The 20631-nt window shown below is 38.5% G+C and overlaps 1 long non-coding RNA gene across 1 annotated transcript; it reads right to left on the reverse strand.

Annotated features, from left to right (window-relative positions):
* Positions 1-15696: 15696 nt before the first annotated feature.
* On the reverse strand, positions 15697-16721 carry LOC111247093 (uncharacterized). The gene is made up of 2 exons (XR_002671954.2): positions 16343-16721; positions 15697-15926 (listed from the first exon to the last, which is right to left on the reverse strand). It is a non-coding gene; the product is annotated as an uncharacterized LOC111247093 (long non-coding RNA).
* Between the last annotated feature and the right edge of the window lie 3910 nt (positions 16722-20631).

The raw sequence follows: 20631 nt of genomic DNA on the forward strand, positions 1-20631 counted from the left end.
TTGCTTATCCTAATATACCTTTTAAGGCAATAAATGATTTCCTCTTCTATTGCTTGGACCCATTTGCCGTTAAAGGAACCTCTGTGCCATTTGATGAAGGAACACTGATTACTCCAGACTCGTTGAGTTAATGGGGGAAGCAAACTTTCCCTGTGCCCCAGGGTTCGTAGGACGAAGAAGTCAAGTGCTCGAGACAGGCCCTACATTCTCAGTGTGGCCTTGCTATGTCTAACCACCAACTGTGACTTTGATCCATTTTCCCCAGGCACTCTTGACTCAATAAACTATTGATTTCGACTATATATGCGAAATCTACAATAATATATTTTATCATTCTGGAAAGAGTCGGCGTACGAGTCAGAGACCGCCCTAAAAATGCTACAGTAGAGGCAAAGAGTCGAAATATAATAGGTATAGTAGGTTATGAAAGAAGGTACCGAAATATATCGCTTGCGAAAGATAAAGCGTCTGATAACAAAGTAAAGAATATCGCAATAAATAGGTACCTGGCTACCAAAAATTGTTGACGTTAAAAGTGAGTGGACGTATTGGTCGCTAGTGGCGTTCAAGAGCTGGCAACAGCAAACATGAGCGAACTCGACCGCTATCAAACAAGCTACGGTGCCCGTTTAACCAAACGGTATGCTTTGCTATGTGCGTTTGCCCATATCCACCTGTAAATATTTACTGAAAACGTTGTTCTAAATGTAGGGATGTTCTTTATTTAAATAAACCTAATTGACATAAATTAAAGTACGATATCTACCATTTTCTTTACCACACAGACTTTGACGTTTACATGTATTGGCGTGTACGAACGAATTCAACTATCGATAAGTTGTTAGAAATAATATATATAAAAAGATAAGATTAGGACTCATTAGGATAAGGCGGAGGTTTAATAATACGACCGTCGTATAAATGATAATCCTTAATCCTCTAAATAGACCTCAGTGCTAAATTGAACATCACCTTCTGACTCAGTTAAAGTAACCCAACCGAACGTTTTGTGATAGAAAGTATTTCTTGTTCTCCATATATTTTTTGCTGACTACACAGCTGAACGCGATTCAAAAGAATTATCAGCATCCGAACAAGTACACGTATCTATTTTGTTGAGTCGACAGGTAATTTATCAGCGGCCTGCAATCCTGCCTGAAATCGGATCATTTGACCGCTAGGCCAATGTTTGGACACTTGGTTTATTTTGAGAGAAAAAAGAAGGTTTTGCGCTTATGAATACGTATTGATTAAGATGGCTATGATCACTTTAGTTGACGTCTTATATATATGTGTTCAGTTTAAAAAGCTACTTTTAAAACAGGCCTATTGAATAACTCCCAGCTCTATTACCATTATTTTTTCACGTATCGGTAAACGGACGTTACCATATACTCTTCAACTGGTAAATTTAGATCATTTCAGTAGTACCATTCAGAGACACATCGACGACTACCACGAAACAAACAGACTAGAACTTGCTCCCTATAATAGGCTAACGAAAGATCTTCTACACCAATGTGGAACAAATCTTCGTTCATTTAATCTATTTAGATGCGATAATACTTTGGCGTTTACGGGATAAAAAAAACACACAAAGATGCAATGAATTTTTGCTGCAATGGCTTTTCGTAGCTTTCTTCCATTGCGTTTGTTCTCCTAGCACTTCTCCTTAATGCGGATGTGATGGAGCTTGTGCTAGATGTTTGTAGTCAAGTGTCCTGATAACTGCGAAGCCTTTTATCGATTCCGATGACAACAGAGAGCGCTTCTATACATAGGCTAAAACAGTCTTTTAACTTTAATGTACCGAGTATATAAAGTTCATAAACGATCTTTAGAGCGAACAGACACTTTGAACTGCCACGGTGCCTATTTGACTAAAAGGAAGCGTGAAAACGTTTTCAATCTCTATTAAAAATCGTATTTGCCTGTCGAAGTTGTATAGAACTCTATACATTTATATATATAAACTTTCCTTGAATTAAGGTATGAGCCTTACATCACGAAAACGTTAGGTTTGTAAAGTAATCACAATGCTCGTATCGTGCACGTATGCGGGTACTGGGGTTCGCTATCCGATTATATGTAAAAAGTGTTCTCAAACGAAACAGACGCTTCATGGAACAGCGCAATAACTCAATACCAGAGCTGACATGGCTGTTGTTCATAATACTACAGCTAAGGTAAGCCCTCCATTTCTGCGTTTTATTTATTTGTTTTGATTTATTACTGTGTTAATCCATCAATATTGTGTTTTGACGGTTGAGCTATTACTATGGGCCATTCCGATCTCATAAATCTGGACCACCTCCCAGTGTTTAATACATTTACAACAGGTTGTCGACAATATCTCGCAAACTATTATAATTTTAGTCGTTAGCAAGAAACAGCGCACTGATAGTAAATATCGGTCGACGAAATTTTAGGCTTAAATTATCAAGCAAGACTTAACGTTAAACCCAGTAAGTTCGACAATTATACCGTAGCAATCTGATCAAGTGGCCTGGTCCACAGAACGGTGGAGTATCCGATTCATACTTGGGATTAGCATCGAGACAGCACAGAAATGGCATTGTCTTATAATGCATGCGCAAACAAGCACGGTCTCTTTATCTTAACATTGTGTATAATAGGTATTCTACAAGTTAACACAAGTTTCAACAAGGTTAACCCGCGAAAAGGCTGATTTAATGTTGTATTTATACTGCGAAAATATGACTAACAAACAAAGCAATTGAGCATTTATTCTGTTCTAATATGTAAGATTCGGAAACTATATCCGGACCTTTAAATGTTGGTAGATTATTACTTTCAATTAATCGGGCCTGGGGCCTGTACATTTTATTAATTACCAGATATACGGATAACGTAACTCGAGATACGAGACTACTGCATGAGGCGCGCCAAGCACTATAGTTAATTTCCTTTATAAATAACTATATGAATGTAGCAATTTGCTGCAACAGCCGATAGAAAACTTATCCTCTCGCGAACAGAGGTACCCAGGGGAAATCACCGTTGTCATGTCGTTCCTGAAACGTTCCTTCTATACAAACGCAGTGTTGTAGTTCTTGATCGATTCAAACCAGTCAATTAAGTAACTCATTATCTGTGGGAGCGGTGTTATAATACTTGTTTATGTAGAAGTCTAAAGTCTGTGCAGCCAGTGCTAAGTTAGAAATTATAGATTATATATTCTCTCGTACAGTGGTTGATTTGATTGCATCTTATATGACTTACCTATCTGGGCAGGGGCATGGACGGACCCGTTCCAAGATGTAACTCACCGTGTAGGATTACACACGCTCCCATCTGGGCAATCTAATTTCAGGCGCAGTTAGCCAATAGGCAAAAGGATCGTTACAGCATCTGCACTAAATGTAAGTTATGTAATCACAAAATCACACGGATAATTAATTATTGTTGTTTTTTTCTTTTGCGCTTCTCTTGTGAGAAGTTGATATATACTACTGCCTGCGCTATTGTTCCATCGTCGTACGCAGTTAGTTAGGGGACACTTTAGTTGGGAGACCGACGATTCCACTGCCCTTCTCTTAAAGCTAGCAATTTGGATATACCACTTTCGCATGGATATTTTTTGTACAGTTTATATAGTTTTCCTACTCTTTCCGACTTTTTTATGCACTGTTCTTTGCATTTGGCTTTTATTACGCACTGCTGTAAATATATTTTAATATATTATATATAATAATATATTTTATTTAATATACGGCACTGACTGAATATACTTTTACTACACAAATAAGTCTGGCCTTAAATGTAAAACGCCACACGAATGCGTAAAGTTAACGGTGATAAATAATTCAACTTACGAAACGAAATCATGGGTTAAAATAAACGCACGTAACATACGCTGTTACTGTGCACTTTTTCCCCACTGGATTCACCTTTGGATTGAAAAAGCGGCTACCGGTAAGTGCCTACTTTTTTTGATAATTCCTTAGGTAAGGAGAAATAGGTATTGGCCTCCGTTAGCCGAATCTGTAATATCCAGAGCCCCTTTGCTATTAGCGTTACTCGAGGTCAGCTAGAAGTCACGTACGGAATGTTCGACTTACTTACATACATAATTCTCGATTCAACCAGTTCACACTACCAACTTCAAACCGTACAAGTTATAATGAGAAGAGCTGATGCTCCACCTCGATAATATTCTTTCCCATTTCGAGGCCACTAGGTCGAATTCGTGCCCGCACAGACTAGTGCGCTTTTCCACCTATCAATTGGATTTCTCGAGGCATTTCCAAATTTATATCCAGATGTTCAAATGAAAAGCAAATACGGGCAGTGCCAAAAGCCGATGTACTTAACAGTCCACTCTGGCAGGATATTTAGCGACTGCTTTGATTATACGATACTCTGAAGTTTTTGGCGCAATTGACTCGGGTGCATGGCAAGCGTTTATCTAACATTGGTTCCTTTCGATTTTTCATAATCGTAAAGCTATTGCTTCTATAATAAGTCTGTATGTCACAACAAATTATCACAAGTACTTCTTGTTTGATTCATCAAGATTTGACGCGAAGGCTATTAAGATCTAGAGCTTTGTCAAAGTAGTCTGTCAGCTTTCAATGCTGCTTCTCCATGTCTGTTCTTTGTCCTACTGCTAGATTTGTCCGTTATTCGTGTCATAGTAGTGCTAAAACCTATTCTAAGAGCTTTATTGAATACACGATGGTAAGGCACTGAATATCTGTGGCCTATGGCTGCATCCGTTGTCTGCTGCACTCTTGTAATTGGATGAGTAAGACGTGTGCATCTCCGTCATGCTCCATTGTTGCTTTTACGTCGGTACACGTAGCCGACGTTAGTTTTAATTGGCCCATGTAGCAGACTCTCATTCTGTAACGTAAGGTAGCTCTTCAATTTTCATTGGTAACCTGGATATTGTATCCGCCTTACCGTGATCACAGGCACCTCAGTACTCGATAGCGTACGTAAATTGGAGATCAAATGCATAACGTTTAAGGTGTACTGCTGGAAGAACTAAAATATCCTTTTTAGGAATATGAACTAAAGTGGCTTGTGGTCCGTCGTCATTGAAAACCTTATCCCATGAAGGTACATCATTGGATACAAAACAAAAAAAACAAAAGTTTTGTATTCAATACTATGCAAAGTATGTAGCATTCTATTGTCCAGCTTTGCTTCTCAGATCAAAAGCTATAGATCTCTCGGTTTAATTCGACTAACGATCAGAGAAGGGGACTGTAAAGTAAGGCATTCGATTCGAGGACTATTGAAAACAAGTAGATTCTGGTAAAAAGATCCTTGCATTTATTTCCTCGTCTTGATAAAAGCATGGCTGTGTGGGTAGCATCTCACAGTGGTTTTTGAGACATCATCGAAGCGTGATACAAGGAGAGCGAAGAACTGAACGATTTTTACATAGAAGGAAACAACTGACCTATTGTATTTGGTGTGAGAGTTACCGTTAGAGTTTTTAAAAGCGTCCTAAAATTTTATGAGCTGAATCCACAGAGTCGTACCTCACGTTGTATGGACTGATAGGCTTCCGGATTCTGAAAAAATAGTACCTGTGGTGTTTACTCAGTTAAACAATGCGGAATATTTCATACGCATACTCCAGAAATGTAACATACATTTCTAGTATTTATCACAAGATACTGATGGATCTGCTACTTTCTCGATTGATGCATACACATGGGTTAAAGGTCCCCATGATTATAGTATTTCGCGTCACCTAGTTTTTCAAATTATCCTGTGAATCTGTTCCTATAAATAAAGTAACTTGTCGATTATCGCTTTAAAATCAGCGCAGAAGCACACGGCTTTATCTGACTTTTTTTATACGACCGTAGACGACCGGACAACGCCCGTCACTACACATTATAAATTTCGGTATTTTTGTGCATGTCTTGTTTCTCAAAGCGTACAAAATTTAACCATAGCGAGTTTAGTAAAATGCAGCTTTGGGTTACTGTGAAGGTGGGGATCATTAGTAAAGGTATTTGCTTCTAGGTAAAGGATTTTGGGCGATGTGTTTTTCCGGACGTTCTGAAACAATCATAGTGTCTTTTACGGCGGATCCTGTTGACGTTTCGAGTTAATGCAGCTGTTCATGTACTACACACTGACCATATTCATGTCCACACCACAGAAGAAATTTTGGACAATTTGGTTAATATTACGTAATTATATATTTATTATTTTATTTATTATTATAATTACTACGTAACAATAATAATTACGTAATACCTTAACGTATCACTGTAACGTTAGTAATACCATTGGAATAAACGAATTAACCACATGCTCCGATGACATAGGGCCGGTGGGTGAAGTGGAAAGTCCTAAATATTAGCAGTTTTTTTGTGAAAGTACTGAGGAACATTTTTACATATTTTCATCAAGGGCTGCAATTAAAGCCTAGTGGCAAAAAAAAAAACCTGGTGCAAAAAAAAGCTAATGCCGTCTAAATAAAATTGTTTCAAGTTATATCTTATAGTTATGTACCGTTTCGCTTATATCTTTAAAATTGGATTTTGATCAACTTATATGCCACGTTTTTTTCGACAGTTCAAGCATATGAAGTTTTTAAATGGGAACTTCGATTGCTGCAATAGTAGCAACTTGTTTAGGATTTTCTGTTATTGCTTGATCGTCGTCTATTTGCTTGTTATCTAAAATACCGTTGAAGCTTCAGAATAAGCTCTAGTTTAATCTGTCCAAGTGTACCTTGTTGCATATAGACTATAAACCTGTGCGCTATTCTTAATGTATGAATGACTGTTTAACACGTTTTTGATTGTTGAGGGACCGATAGGTTGGAAACCCTTCAAATAAATCGTCTCTTAATTACCCTGCGAGTAACCTTTAATTTTGAGGTTTTTTAGGCACAACGGTGGATTCTTTAACAGTCCTGTGTTGTTTTTTTCGAATAATTCGGAGTTTTCCCGAGAGACTTATAGCATGTCTCTTAAACTGATCCGCCAAAAAGAACACTTAATTATTAAAGACTATGTAATTAAGGGCCACTCCAATTTTTGTAGCAGCGGGGCCAGTGACGACTCTTGTCTGGATGTCTCTCCTATTGTAACTTGCGTTAGCTGGCATGATCTAGGACTGTTAATAAATTATTCAGGCTCTTGCCTTACCATGTGTCTTTGTAGTGTTGGAGAAATCTATAGTAGTAAGTAATTCATGCCTCTATATTTCAATTAAAGATTTTGTGCGTTGTGCTTGTAAGTTGATCAATGTCTTAAGGCTCAAAAAGCAGCTCCTTTTGCGGTATCCGCTGTTTGACAGTTTCTTCAAAGTGCTCGTTCCCGCTTAACTTTCAATATGATTTCGTTGTATCATTTAGACTCGGCAAATCTATCAAGTAGAATAGTTATATAAATCACGAGGGTGGATTATATTACTTCATATAAAATATAACATTTTTTCGTTGTTTGCCGATTAATATATGGAAAGCTTTAACTAGGGTACATCTTCTAAGAAATACAACAATTTGTTAACTCAGAAATTTAATCCTTTCAAGATTTAAAGTGTTCTCCAGTAAACACAGGTAATATGTAAAGGGTCACAATGCAAAAACTCATTTCAAGCAATAGGATTATGTGGATATGCGCCTTCCAGTCTTCCAGTAAAACCCGCAGTCTCGAACAGAGTTGGACACGAACTTTACGGTACTACTTAGGGCGTTCCGTGTGTAAATTAGGCTCAACGGAGGATTTGTCATTTTTAGTCGACGTTGTTGCCCATCTACAGAAAATATAGACATGTAGATCTCAAAGGTTTATCAGGCTGAATATGTTATTTGCTCTTACATCATAAATATACATGACTAAATATCGTAACGGATAATCCAAATAACTGCGGTGGCTTCAGAAAGATTCTATGGTAGTACATTTTTTCAGTGTTTGAAACGCAATTGTTCTCACCGTGGATCTACGTACGAAGTTACTGTCAGACAAAAAAGAGGCCAAATATATTTTGCCTTAAGCATCTATAAAAGTCTAACCTAATTTAAATCTAACCCTAAATTGCTTAAACGAAAATTTGCCAGGGAAATCGGTTTTGCAGATCGTTGCCATTATACCATTAGATGACATGTACACAAAGTTTACCGAGTTTTATCGATCTGATTGAACTGAATATTGTTGCGTGTTCCGCTATATATCGGCTTGTACATCGGTAGCGACCGTAAAATGGTTAACTGGTAATTCTATCAAGTTCATCTTATCGTCTTGCTTACTCCGAGTCCCTAAAAAATACGTAAAGCTTATAAGGCGATCAATGATTCTCATTACTTTGCTTGGCTAATGAATATGCGTATTCGAAATACACAAGGTTATAGCGTTGCCATCACGAGCTCGTCCAAGAAATCGCATACATCTATCCATTAATAGAATAAGGATTTCATACAGTAGCCGACCATTGAATAGACGTAGAAATTTAAATTTCGAATGGAGACCTAAAATTTATTCTTAAAGTTTCACAAAATAGGTCGTGAACAAGCAATGTAAGCAACCTATAATCATACGTATGATGCAGCAAGATCTTTCTCGATAGATCTATGTGGTTCGTACGGCCAGTGAACGAAAGATGGGAAACGGCGTAGCCGAGTCATGACATATGGTCACCTCAACATGCACCGCACTAATAAATGAATGATGACCGTTTCTGGATTTAACGCTGAGTTTTCCTTAAAATCAGCGATATATGATGCACTTTCTCTTTGCAGCTCACTCAGACATGATCTGACCTGATCAAAAACAAGCATTTTTGAGGCAGATCATTGAAATGAAGCTTCGACCTTATTATTAGGTTGCAGTGCGACCCGTTATTTCCAGTTAGTGAGGGCTCTTTCGAGAACTGCTGCGCTACTATTATTAGCTGCTTATCCATTAGCATCACATAACTTAGCTAGTAACTTTCATTATTAATGTCGCCCTGCAATGTGGTTAGTAGTATCCATCAAAAGCGTCCTTGAATCCATATATTTGAAAGAAAAAGGAAATACCCTCAGCCCACTTAAATGCATCATGAGCTGATCGATTAATCAACTTTAAGTATATCCGACCTGAAGATACACCTTTTGCAGTCAACTGATTTCTGTTATCTTCTACTTACTTCGATCTAGATTTGCCAGTTTTACAAGTAGATCAATCTTTGATAAATAGGCTTATCCAGGGTAAATGAGGCCATCTTACGGCAAATAACTGACCCACTGTAGAAAATGAATAACTTCGGGAAAATCCTTCAGCTATTACAGGCACGTATTGTGTTTATTGTTGCGATCCCTGGTCAGCGGTAAAAAAGCATCCCCTAAGATGAGAGTTCAAGGCTGTGCGGGATGATATCTTGGTATAAAAAAAGAGATAATCTCAATCGACTGAGTCTGGGATATAAGCAGTCTTAGATTTTTGCGGGCTCAGTTTTAATTGTCAACAAATTTCCTCCGTTTCGCGATGTTAGGTCCGGCGAAGGGAAGAACTAATTACGAACACATACTAACGAATTCTGCTATCTATTCCTCAATCATATATTGATGCATCTACAAAATGCGATAGCCAAATATGCATTGACCGGTACATGGAACTGGAAAACTAGTTTGCCTTGTTTATAGCATAGTATCAACGTAGACCCTTTAGGGAGGGTCCAAGTCTTTATTTCTGATCTCTGCCTTCTGTATTTTTTATTAATTACTTTCAAAGGGCTGTATTTTATATAAATATATTGACTAACTCGAAAACAATAATAAGAGTTTAGTGTGCAACATTCTTACATGTATACCACGCGAACATTTCCAAAAATATTGATCGACTTGGTTTTGACCTGATTATATTATACGAATGTGTGCTTCGTTGATATTTCTTGGCCAATGGCTTGAAGTCAAACCGATCCCAGCAGAACGCCAGTAGAACAACATAGCAAGCTATCGTGTTTTCGTCGTAGTATCCTGAGTAGTTATTGAAACGATGATACTCCTGCAAGTGTCGACGCGCTATAAATACAACAGCCCCGCCACACAAAGTAATAGCGCCCGAGGTACAGGGATTTTATTATATATATATATATATATATATATATATTATTTTGTCCTTTTTTATGTGATCATTTTGTTGCTTACCCGACAACATAAAAGAAACCCCTTCAGCTGTTAGTGCTTTCAAATTTGCTAATACTATACAGGCCGTTTCTCCGTAAGAGGTGCTGATCATCAGCTTAGTAAAACATGCGTTGTCACTCTGTTCAGGGAAGTATCGAATTCCTATTATAAAATAGGTTAATGACGATCTTCTGGAAGATTCGTTGGACAATAAACTTCCGCAAACTACAAATCGCACTTACCTTTACCGAACGTAACCATATAGTTATTCGTTGAATGGTCTTTGTATAAACAGATATGTATGCGTACAGAGGTATAGTTTTGATGTTTGGTAATATCTATAAAAAAAAAAATATGGAATCCAATTCTCAACGTGACGCGGTGTCCATTATGGAGGCATTTTGATATATACGAAACATGCATAACTTCGTGCTGTTTTTTTGAGCTCACCGTCCACTTTTGAAATTACACAGTGTATAGAACATTGGCATAGCATCTAGCAGCAAATCATTACTAGCTGATTGTTTTGACATCTCCTTGACAAGCCATCGGCTATGTCGGATTGCTCAAAAGACGTTGCCACGCTAGCAAATGAAGGCATTGTAAAATCTGAGATCCGAGTAAAGGTTGCACGAATAAGTCGAGCGAAATCTTCAATTTGGTACACATGAAATAATCGCCGAGATGTAGGCAGACTGAGTCTACGTTTTTTACTCCGAATTATCTATATTTAGCTATGATCTAAGTTAGTATGCGTTTGTACTGTTGAATTCTATCGTATTTTTTATTCGGTGACGCAAATAATAAAAAATTTCTTTAGTCCCACTATGGGGATGGCAATAGGTACAGAATAGAGAAGGTCCTTGAACTGATATAGGGGGAAATGATTTGAATGGTCTGTCAATTTCTACCGGCAGAAGCGCGTCAACTTTAGTAATCCTTTGAAAGTACATCTTAGGACCAGTTCCGATTCTCAGAAATAATTCAAATATACTAAGATCATTCTTTTGAACGAGCAGGGCCTCTGCGGGACCTAGCTGTGGTGCCGTATGATAAGCGAATCATTAGAGGCCTGCATTGAGCGATTCTGGCCATAAAGATTTTGTGCATAAATGAACAACGTGTTCTCATGATCCGACAAGTCAATAGAAGATAGATTCTGATTTGAATTGGCAACGCGCGATTTGTCAGTAAAGTTCGTGCATAATAACCCGTGTAGGTTCGACGCGAAAGACAAATCGCAGCGTATCGACATCATATCAATCGGAAATTCAGGAGCTGGTAGGAGCAGGTCTCAGCGATTTTTCGCTGCCTACTGCTAAAATAGTTTGACGCTTTATTGAGAGGTTTAGCATAGCACTATTACATGTACCATTGGCTACCGTGCTTCCACCACTAGTCCAGTTCGTCTTATTACCCATAGAAAATTGTTGAATTTGAGAGCGCACAGGTTCACAATGATGAATCTTTCTTAAGCACTAGTTACAATATACATATCATGCTGCAAATGGGATTATTTTTAATGGGAATATTCCGTCGCAATTTTTTTATACCAATCAAGAATCACAGGGCGGTGGAGATAGTGCGGTACGAGTTTTGAAATGAGTCCCCGTCCATTGGCTTTGATATACGAAACATAACAAACTGCTTTAGATGTTCGTCATCTTTTTATTTCAGAAACGCAGCCAGATTTTTCAACGGATAAAGGAAAGTACTGCAACACACACGCATCGAGGGGTATATACATACACATAACGAATAGTGTATTGTCTCGTAGGAAACGCATTGTCGAACAAGCAACGAAACAAGATTAAGGGAGACCGACTACAAAAATAACACCGACAAATACCCTCTACGGATTTGTTTCGATGTACGAATCGTCCCAGTTTTCCACCGGATGGCTCATAACATAGGACTGCGACAAACGGCATCTGGAAGCAAATACAGCCGAGATCCTCTTGGCACTGTCGATTCTTGTTAGGATTCAGGTAATACCCAAGTTGTGTATTCCATCAGTGGGAATCGGCTTGCATGTTACACGACGTGGTCAAACAATTTTTCATTAGGAAGGTTTTATTTCCCTGAAATACGAGTTAGACTTAAATTCATGACGATACGTAATACTGATTACTTCGGCTGCAAAACGACTAATAGCGCCAGCTCACAATTTAACTTCATGTAAATTTTTTGACATGCATTTGTACTGGCCAATCGTGTGTCTAGTCGTAACATTTTTGATTAGGTGCCAGCGATTCTGTGCAATTTAAAGTTACAAAAATTTAATAAAGACGCGTACTAGACCTGGGTTAGGCGACGTTTAGCGGAAATGTTGGCTTGTCAGCTGTAACCTGCATGGGGTTCCCGTATTAAGAGCGAATATTAAGCGCGAAACTTTCATCACCCGTATAGAAATTTATTTTGCCAAGTGTATTTGCTGCTGCTGCTGGTTTCTGAGTACAGAAGTAGTCATTGCGATGGATGGACATCATAGAAAATGGCCTTGATGGATAGGATACCCTGCCCTTCGTGAGATGTTGGCGGCCGCGAGCTACCGCTATAACATAAGTTAACCGCATACATTATTACTACACTGCGAGTATTTTACAATGATTATATGATAATTTTTGTGTGTCGTTTGATAGAGACGGTATTTGTAGGACACTGCTAGAGGCCAAGCGGAGTTTTTTGGAACGTTTTTACTACCTGTGCTAGTTGTTAGACACAGGAGAGAGGCATAAAAACAACCGTACGTATAGCAGTAAGATTTTCTTACAGTGGATTGGTGGTAAGCGCGTTTCGAGGCGTGTGCGCTAAGAGATATCAGCGCAAATTCACTCCAGATTCTAATGTAAGTATGTTCTTAATTATTATTAGATTCCGATATAATTATGAGAATGTTAGCATACAATTAAAATCGTTTAAAATTTGAAGCTTCTGGGGTCGGGAAAACGCTTATTGAGCCCAGTATAGAATTCCGTTAAAGCAACTTGTCAATAAGTGAAAAAGTTTCACTGAAACACAATAGCATTCGTATAAAGTATGCAAGTTTATTAAAAATCGTTAATCGTCATTAGCAATTTTGTTTGGTTATGCGTTTAATATTTACAACAACGTAAATTATATAATATGGTAACTGAGTCACCGGTGAAGTGAATCGGTAAAGATAAGAATTGCCTCAGAAGGATAAGGATTTATTGATCGCTATCGCTTCATCTGCCAAGTTGTGTTAATTATCACAAAACGATCACCAATTATTTAATAAGCGTTCTCTCGTTTTGTCGTGCTTAAAAAGCTACAACTATTTTTCTTCAAGGTCGACAATAAAAGGTCTTACGAGGAATAAGCCGTGATAAACAGCAATATAATTATTGGTTAAAATAAAAAAAAGAAGGGAGAATTGTACCCTGAATGTTTTGAGATGTATAATCGAGATGGTTTCATGACTGCAGATCGTAAGACGTCCTACTGATGTTGCAGTTACCACGAGCGTGAATTTTGACGTATCAGTATACGGAGACAACGCAACAAAACTCCCCAGAATACCACCATCTCAATTAGGTTCCCCGTCCACAGACTTATGTTTATATAGCTTTCCATTTAGACCGTGTGCAGTTTGCTAACAAAATGATATGGGAAAGGCAAAACTAACCCAGAGCTGTCTGCAAGTTTCTGAAATTTGAAGTTTCTGAACTTACTTTAAATAGTATTATTCGCTCAAATGTTGCTGTAATGCAAACTAATACTAAGCAGTGTTAATAATCCACCTCTCGCTCGGTGGTGCCGAGAACGGTTCCTAGAAAATTAGAATGTACGCATGGTCAGTTGTGTTAATCAGACCCGAGGCTCGAAGCAAAAGCCTTTCCCACAAGGTAAACTCTGTTCGCTTGGCAACGCCAAAGAGCTAAGTACCCTGCATGCTTGTTAGTAATTACCGCGAGAAAATTGATTGACAGGGATGTCCGCATTGAGTAGAAAAAACCTTTACTCTGCTAAATGAATATTGAATATGTCCAGAGTCTGACGCCCTAACCATATGTCTCATCGACGCTACGGCCAATGACGTATATGAATGTATCCAAACCGAAAGAACGATTTGATCTATTATAAGCTAACGGTCATACTGAAATTAATCGATTGAAATAATTATCTAACACACGGCTTTACTAACCTGTATACTTTCGTACTACGATTATACGTGTGCAGGAAAATGTGGCCAACGGAAGTATGCTAGCAGGCACGCAATTATCTTGCAATTTCTAGCACATTAAATCTGTCTTTATATAACGTGCTTAACTAAATTAAGCAGAGAATATTTTGGCGCAAAAACGTTCGACGCATACTTCGTTCAAGGAAATGATTTATGCCTCTAATAGTACCTTAACGCACAGTTCCTTGAAATAGGTCCTAACAGTGTTGTGAAATGAACCTCGCTATGTATAGTGAGTATTCTTCTTCAGATAATACAGGCATAACATTTCCTGCGGTTTACGCGATGGTGCCAGCCTACGATACAATGGGTCGGAACGATAGGTTGAAGATGAATGAGTTGAGCCGCTGAGAGTAGCTGCCTTGGCAATTTGGCTAGTCATGCTGGAACGTCGTAAGTAAAAACCTGCCGAGTGGGCCCTGTGCAGACTGCATCTGGACTTTACCTGGGTAGTCGTCAATCACAAAGGGCAGCAGACATAAACAAGCTCGACCTAATACGTGGAGCTTGTATCTTAATAGCGGATATACCATGGAGCACAGATCATAAGACAATACAACTAATGGCCAAAAATGTCGACGAAAACAACAAGAACGAACGCAGAAGAACCTAATCGAGATGCATAAAAACTCTTAGAGCAACACAACTGTGTACAGTTGCAAGTACCTTTAAGATCACCTATTGTTCTAGGATACAACGACAATGGACGAAGGAAAAACACAAGTGTTCATGTACTCGAACTCTTTATTGGACTCTACAACAAAGGAGAGAATGGCCAGTTTGAAGTGTGCACTTGGTACACTGATCCAAAAGAGCAATCTACGTCCATGTTAAGCGTGTCTTAGCCGCGCCAGAAATCAGAACTAATCACTAATTTACTTTTACCCCTCCTCGTGAAAACCGAAATCAGCGTATCTGAAGGATTATCGCCGTTCTTTCAGTGCAAAACGACACGTTAGTTTACTGCACTAATACAGAACAAAAAATTGCAAGTTCCAGCGATATCCGTACTGCATTGTTGATCTATTATTTTTAAAGTCATCGAGGATCATCGACAGAACTGCTGCTTCGTAGAGCTCTGTCCCATAGCACGCTGCATGGTTACGCCTGCTAAATGTTTGATCTGCTTCAGGTTTCCTCATTGCAACTTATTTCTTACTTTAAGTAAGAAGTATTTATAGATACAACTGAGTCATGTGGAAATGGCGTGTTTTTGCTTAAAATCTGATCTCCTGGCAGTCCACCTATTGCCAGGATTTGCGCGGGCCCAAGCAGCTGCGGATGCGGGGATCGCTAACAAGTATCCAGCCGTAGCGAAGTGCATGTTGCTACAAAATGCTTACGCTGGTATGGGTGGCATCAACTGCTAAAGAAAACATTTTCGCCATACAGTAGATAAAGTCTGCAATTTATTTTCCAATGGTGCTGTCAGTGTCAATACGACACTCGAATGCTAACATATATAAGTGTAGGCCGCATATAGTCTGTCGAAATAATTCCCTTTGTCCGAGGCCTACGGTAGCTTAATGATACGCTCCCTTTGTGAGGCAAAAGATGAATTGCTATTGCAATCATTGTTGTTACACGTCAGGCAAAGTCTGTTTATTCCTTCAACACCTGCAAGCAGATCTAGCATCTAATGATTAACTGCTGGCTGTCAAATTTAATATTTGGGTATAAGGACATTACAATACATAATGAAATAGTTTGATTGGAAAATCTATACACATACAATAGATTTTTCAATCTAAAGCATTTAAGATATTACACGATGCGCTGATTTGGCTGTACCAACGAGCAAGTTGCGAGACGTAATACTAAGCTTATTTTCAAGAAATTTAATTATCTACAATACATGATATATGTATGCTAAAAATTGTCAAATCCGCGTTCGATGGTAAGCAGTTTGGCATCGCTAATATCCTTTACATTTGATATTCTTTAAGCAATAATAGGTCAACGCCTATTTTGAAAACAAAGCTGCAGAAGCAAATGGGAGACATCGTATTGTCTATGGGCCATTTCCATTGTACCTCTTAAATAGAACGATGCGTTGCGAGATAGAACAATTGCTGGATGACAAATTAGAGCACGTCCTTTAGGACCTCATTCTTGCAACTCACATTCACATTCGTTTCACTGTATAAGCTACATCTAGTGTGCAGTAGTCTTTCGTCGAAATTGGCCTTTTTTCGAATCAACTCCTGTTTTCGAAATTGGCTTCGGTTTAGCCTGTCAAAGAAAGCCTTTCCTGAGCATAGAACACAAGTCACAATCAGTTTCGTCTCGCCCAGTTACAAATTGTCAAACTATATATCTTAGATCTGCATCTTTAAAGCACTATGTGCTGTTTTGGCTTGCACCCGCAAACGCATTTGAGCAGACGAGCTTTTTCCACAAAAGATTCACTGGATTGACAGCGCCGATCGGCCGCTCTGGCTACTCTACGAACATACTGTTCTGGTATACCTGAACAACAGACTCTTCATGCAAATAGGACAAACATGTAGCTTAATGCATTTAATAACAGCTGGTAGTACGAGTACAAAAGAGTCACTGTCTGTTATCCTTTGAAGGAAAAAGCTGTTTGACTGACTAGAGAATCAAATGAAGCAAACAGAATAATTTAACTTCTGTACGTTCCGTTAGACGAGTTAAACGTACGAGTTAGAAAATAACAAGTAGCAGTAGAAGAGGAAACAAAATCGCCGAAAAATCGCAAGGTTCAGGTACAGGGCAGTGCGTTTGTTCTATTCAGTGCACAGGGGACCCATATGCTGTTGAGGTATCGCCACAATGGTTCTGTAGATAATCTGTTGTGATAATAATGCCCGAATCGCCCCTATATAGATCACTGTGATAATCCACTTTGTGAAACTATCGTCGGAAAGGTGGACAGCTTTGGGGAGTCGATATGGATTTAAACAATCGTTTAAACGTTCTGTCAGTCTTTCACACACGTTTTGTTGTCTGCTTGTTGACAAGCTTAGTGACACACATTTTTATTCAGAAGCTATATGTAAGGCGTGCATTGGGCAAATAATGCTATAATCAAGTGGGCGTGAACTAGTTCCAAGTTTTGATATGGCAATGTTCGTTGTTTCTGAAAACCGGAACAGTTTCCTCTGTTCAGCTTAATATTTAGCATCCGAATTTTATGAAACGCTCAATAGAACGTAACAAAAATCACCTATCGATGGAACTTTGTGATGTATCTTAATTCATTAATAGCTTAATTAATTAAGCTTCGTCTTGGTGTCGTACTTTTGAATGCTTTTTCGCAATGCGTTCTTGCGCAAGTTTTACAACTTGTTTGAAAGCGAATTTATTTATTTATACATTTCACATAGTTTGTGTAGCACATAGTACCGGCTAATGAATATTACTATGCAACATATGTCATAAAAAAATTATTACAGGGAGTTTATTCATATATAAATCAAATTTTGATAACTGGTACTCCCTAAGGGTCATACGTACGGATCGTTTATATGCATCTGCTTATTTATTAGATCTCCACATATGGGCTGTGATTTTCATTTGCAATGTTAGCAAAGCAGAGTTAAGTGATAACGTTGAAATTTATGGATGTGATCAAAATTCTGTTTTCCGAAATTCTGGCCGTCAATGATGATAAACTGTTTATGCAAATGTAGTTACGTAATTTCAATTTTAAACGATAATAAATTTAATTATGCTGCGCGCACCCATCAACTAACTTCTCCGCAGAAAATTTGCTTGACCTTGATTGTCGTCTTCCAGTTTACGAGGCGCATGTGAGGGGCGTCTGCTATGCGCGGCTAATGCGAATCCCTGGCGAGACCACAACTAACAAATATGGTAGCGGTCGTGCTAGTTCAAATTTTAGCGTACGAAAAGGATATTATCAAAAATTAATGATCAGAAAAATAGGGAATTGAAGAAATAAGGAAATTATTATGTTTAAGGTTAACAGCGGTTTGTTTAGTTGCTATGCCGTTTTATAGGTCTGTTAGAGAAACCTCGAATAAGTCCAGCAAGACCTGTGCCGGCTAGATCTCTAGTGGGGACAGATCCTACCTTTTATATCTAGACAGAGATGATTCCGGAAAATGTTAGATAATAATATGAAATGATATATGGATATGCCTGTTGCAAGTTCGTTCATAGTAATAATGGTAATTCAAATAATTTATTATCTAATTACCATTATTATTATTTACGTTAGCTTTATATTATTCGACGGAATGTCAGCTATAGCTTACACAACAATGTAAATTCAATATGTGCATGTTCCTATCCGAGATAAACTAAACATCAAGATAATCTTTGTCAATGGAAAACACGCCTTGCGTACTTTCAGTTTTCTTTGGTGTTTAAATTTAAAATAAAAAATAAAAATTTTACTCTACCCATTGGACTCATTAAGATCGAGATGCACATAACAGATCCTGACGTGGCCCCAGGCGAACCGAGTAGTACTTATTATCCTTCGCATTTTTTTCACAAATCTCGAAATCTTTTTCTGGACGAACGCGAAGATTCGTTAAGCTATTTACTAGCGGACCAGGGCTACTCCTTCCGGGCTTTCGAAGACCGAGTGGCGTCTTTCCCAGGATCCCTCCTTTTAGGGGATGTATAGAGTGCAAGGTTTTAATTATTTGAGCGAATATGTTTATAAATATATATTTGGATTTCTGGCTGAAAGACGAAACGCCGCTAGCTCGGGCCCCCTGCCACACAACACATTTAGTACAATGTGTGAATGCACATGTAAAAGATAAATATAAAATGTTATTTACAATATAGGAAATGCGGCGTGCTTCTGCATTGAAACTTACTGCAACTTGCTGCTTCAGTTCTTAACAGCAGGTTAGCAGGTAATTCAAGTTGTTCAAGGAGAGAACATCACCGAACTATAAGGTTGGTAGGAATGGTCTACCAACTTTTTTTCGGTATGCCTTCACCCGTGGTAGTCTAGTATGTAATGCATTTGCATGCTTACCTTAGAAACACGTTGTGGCATAGGTTCGAATCCTACCACAGACATACGATTCGTCTCGTGCTGAGAGCCAGCCGTCTGGTGGGATGCCACACGGGAATACCAGACGTGAAACACGAAGCTGAGAAGCATGTCTTCGATGAAATTATTGCTTGTACTGTATTAGTTTCGGTGCCAGATATAATTGTAATTCTTGGATCTGTTAATTAAGGCATAGTTTTCAAGTGAATTTGTTTGATATATAATGCACACTTTCAGCGTACAACTATTGTCATGTATCCGTTTAGGTTTGCGGAGAGCGATGAATATGATCTTGTGGTGGTCATCAACTTTCTGTTTTCAAAAGATATGGCAAATTCAGCTGAGTCGGTCTATGTGGTCGAGTTTTCACGCGGATGCTCTGCAATGTTAGCGACGGAGCCTTCATACGCCAAGTACTAATGCCATTAACCCTAAGTTAATTTCCAGCGTACGCTCTCGGCTACCGTTAGTGCAGAGCGATGTCACGTAAAAGGTCTAATGCGATCTAATGCTAATGGGCGACATGGTCGGCAGCTTAACCATTTCAAATGTCCTGGTTGTATCAGATGGACTGGTGGTCAGATACGTTTACCATGAACAATACATTGTCATACTAATCATATATGGCTGAATAAATTTCATACACTGTTTTGAAAACAACACGCATAATTTTCAATACTTACTTCTTGCCATCTACGTCACAATCAGTAAGGTAATTCCCTTGACAGAAATGAATCCGAATAAGCATAAGAGCATGCACTTTTCGACATCTATCTAATGAGACGGCAGGCTGAGTGCGATAAGAGTTTTTTTAAATTTTTATTGATGCGCCATACACTTGTCAGCATAACCAGAGAAAAAATATCCGCTGTTCCATTGAGGATTTTACTATGACCAACAGAGAAATCATTTTGCGATTGACATCTCAAGATAACTATACAACCTTACTTTCTTAACACGCGCCTTTTCTCTATACACAGGGCTCTTGGTCTGAAAGCGGTGATTTCCTGATCTCGACGTCTTTGACAAACTTCTTTGCTTAACTCATATATTACGCGAATACACACGATTTTCCGTGAGTTCACTGTGCCTATTAGTTTCAGCGGGCTTATAGATGTTAATTCTCCAGCCCATAGTCAGAGAACGAATATTGTCCATCGAACGTCGTTACCCAGCAATGAAAATGATTGGATCCCTAAAATTAGTAAGTAACCATTGTTCATTAATCGACTATGATGAGGAATTGTACTTACAAGTTTGAAACTGTAGGCGACATACATACCTTACACTGATTCCTCGCTCGTGCAATATGTATGATAC

The sequence above is a fragment of the Varroa destructor genome, unplaced genomic scaffold (assembly GCF_002443255.2).
Source record: "Varroa destructor unplaced genomic scaffold, Vdes_3.0 BEIS01000003.1, whole genome shotgun sequence".
Classification (NCBI taxonomy): Eukaryota; Metazoa; Arthropoda; class Arachnida; order Mesostigmata; family Varroidae; genus Varroa; species Varroa destructor.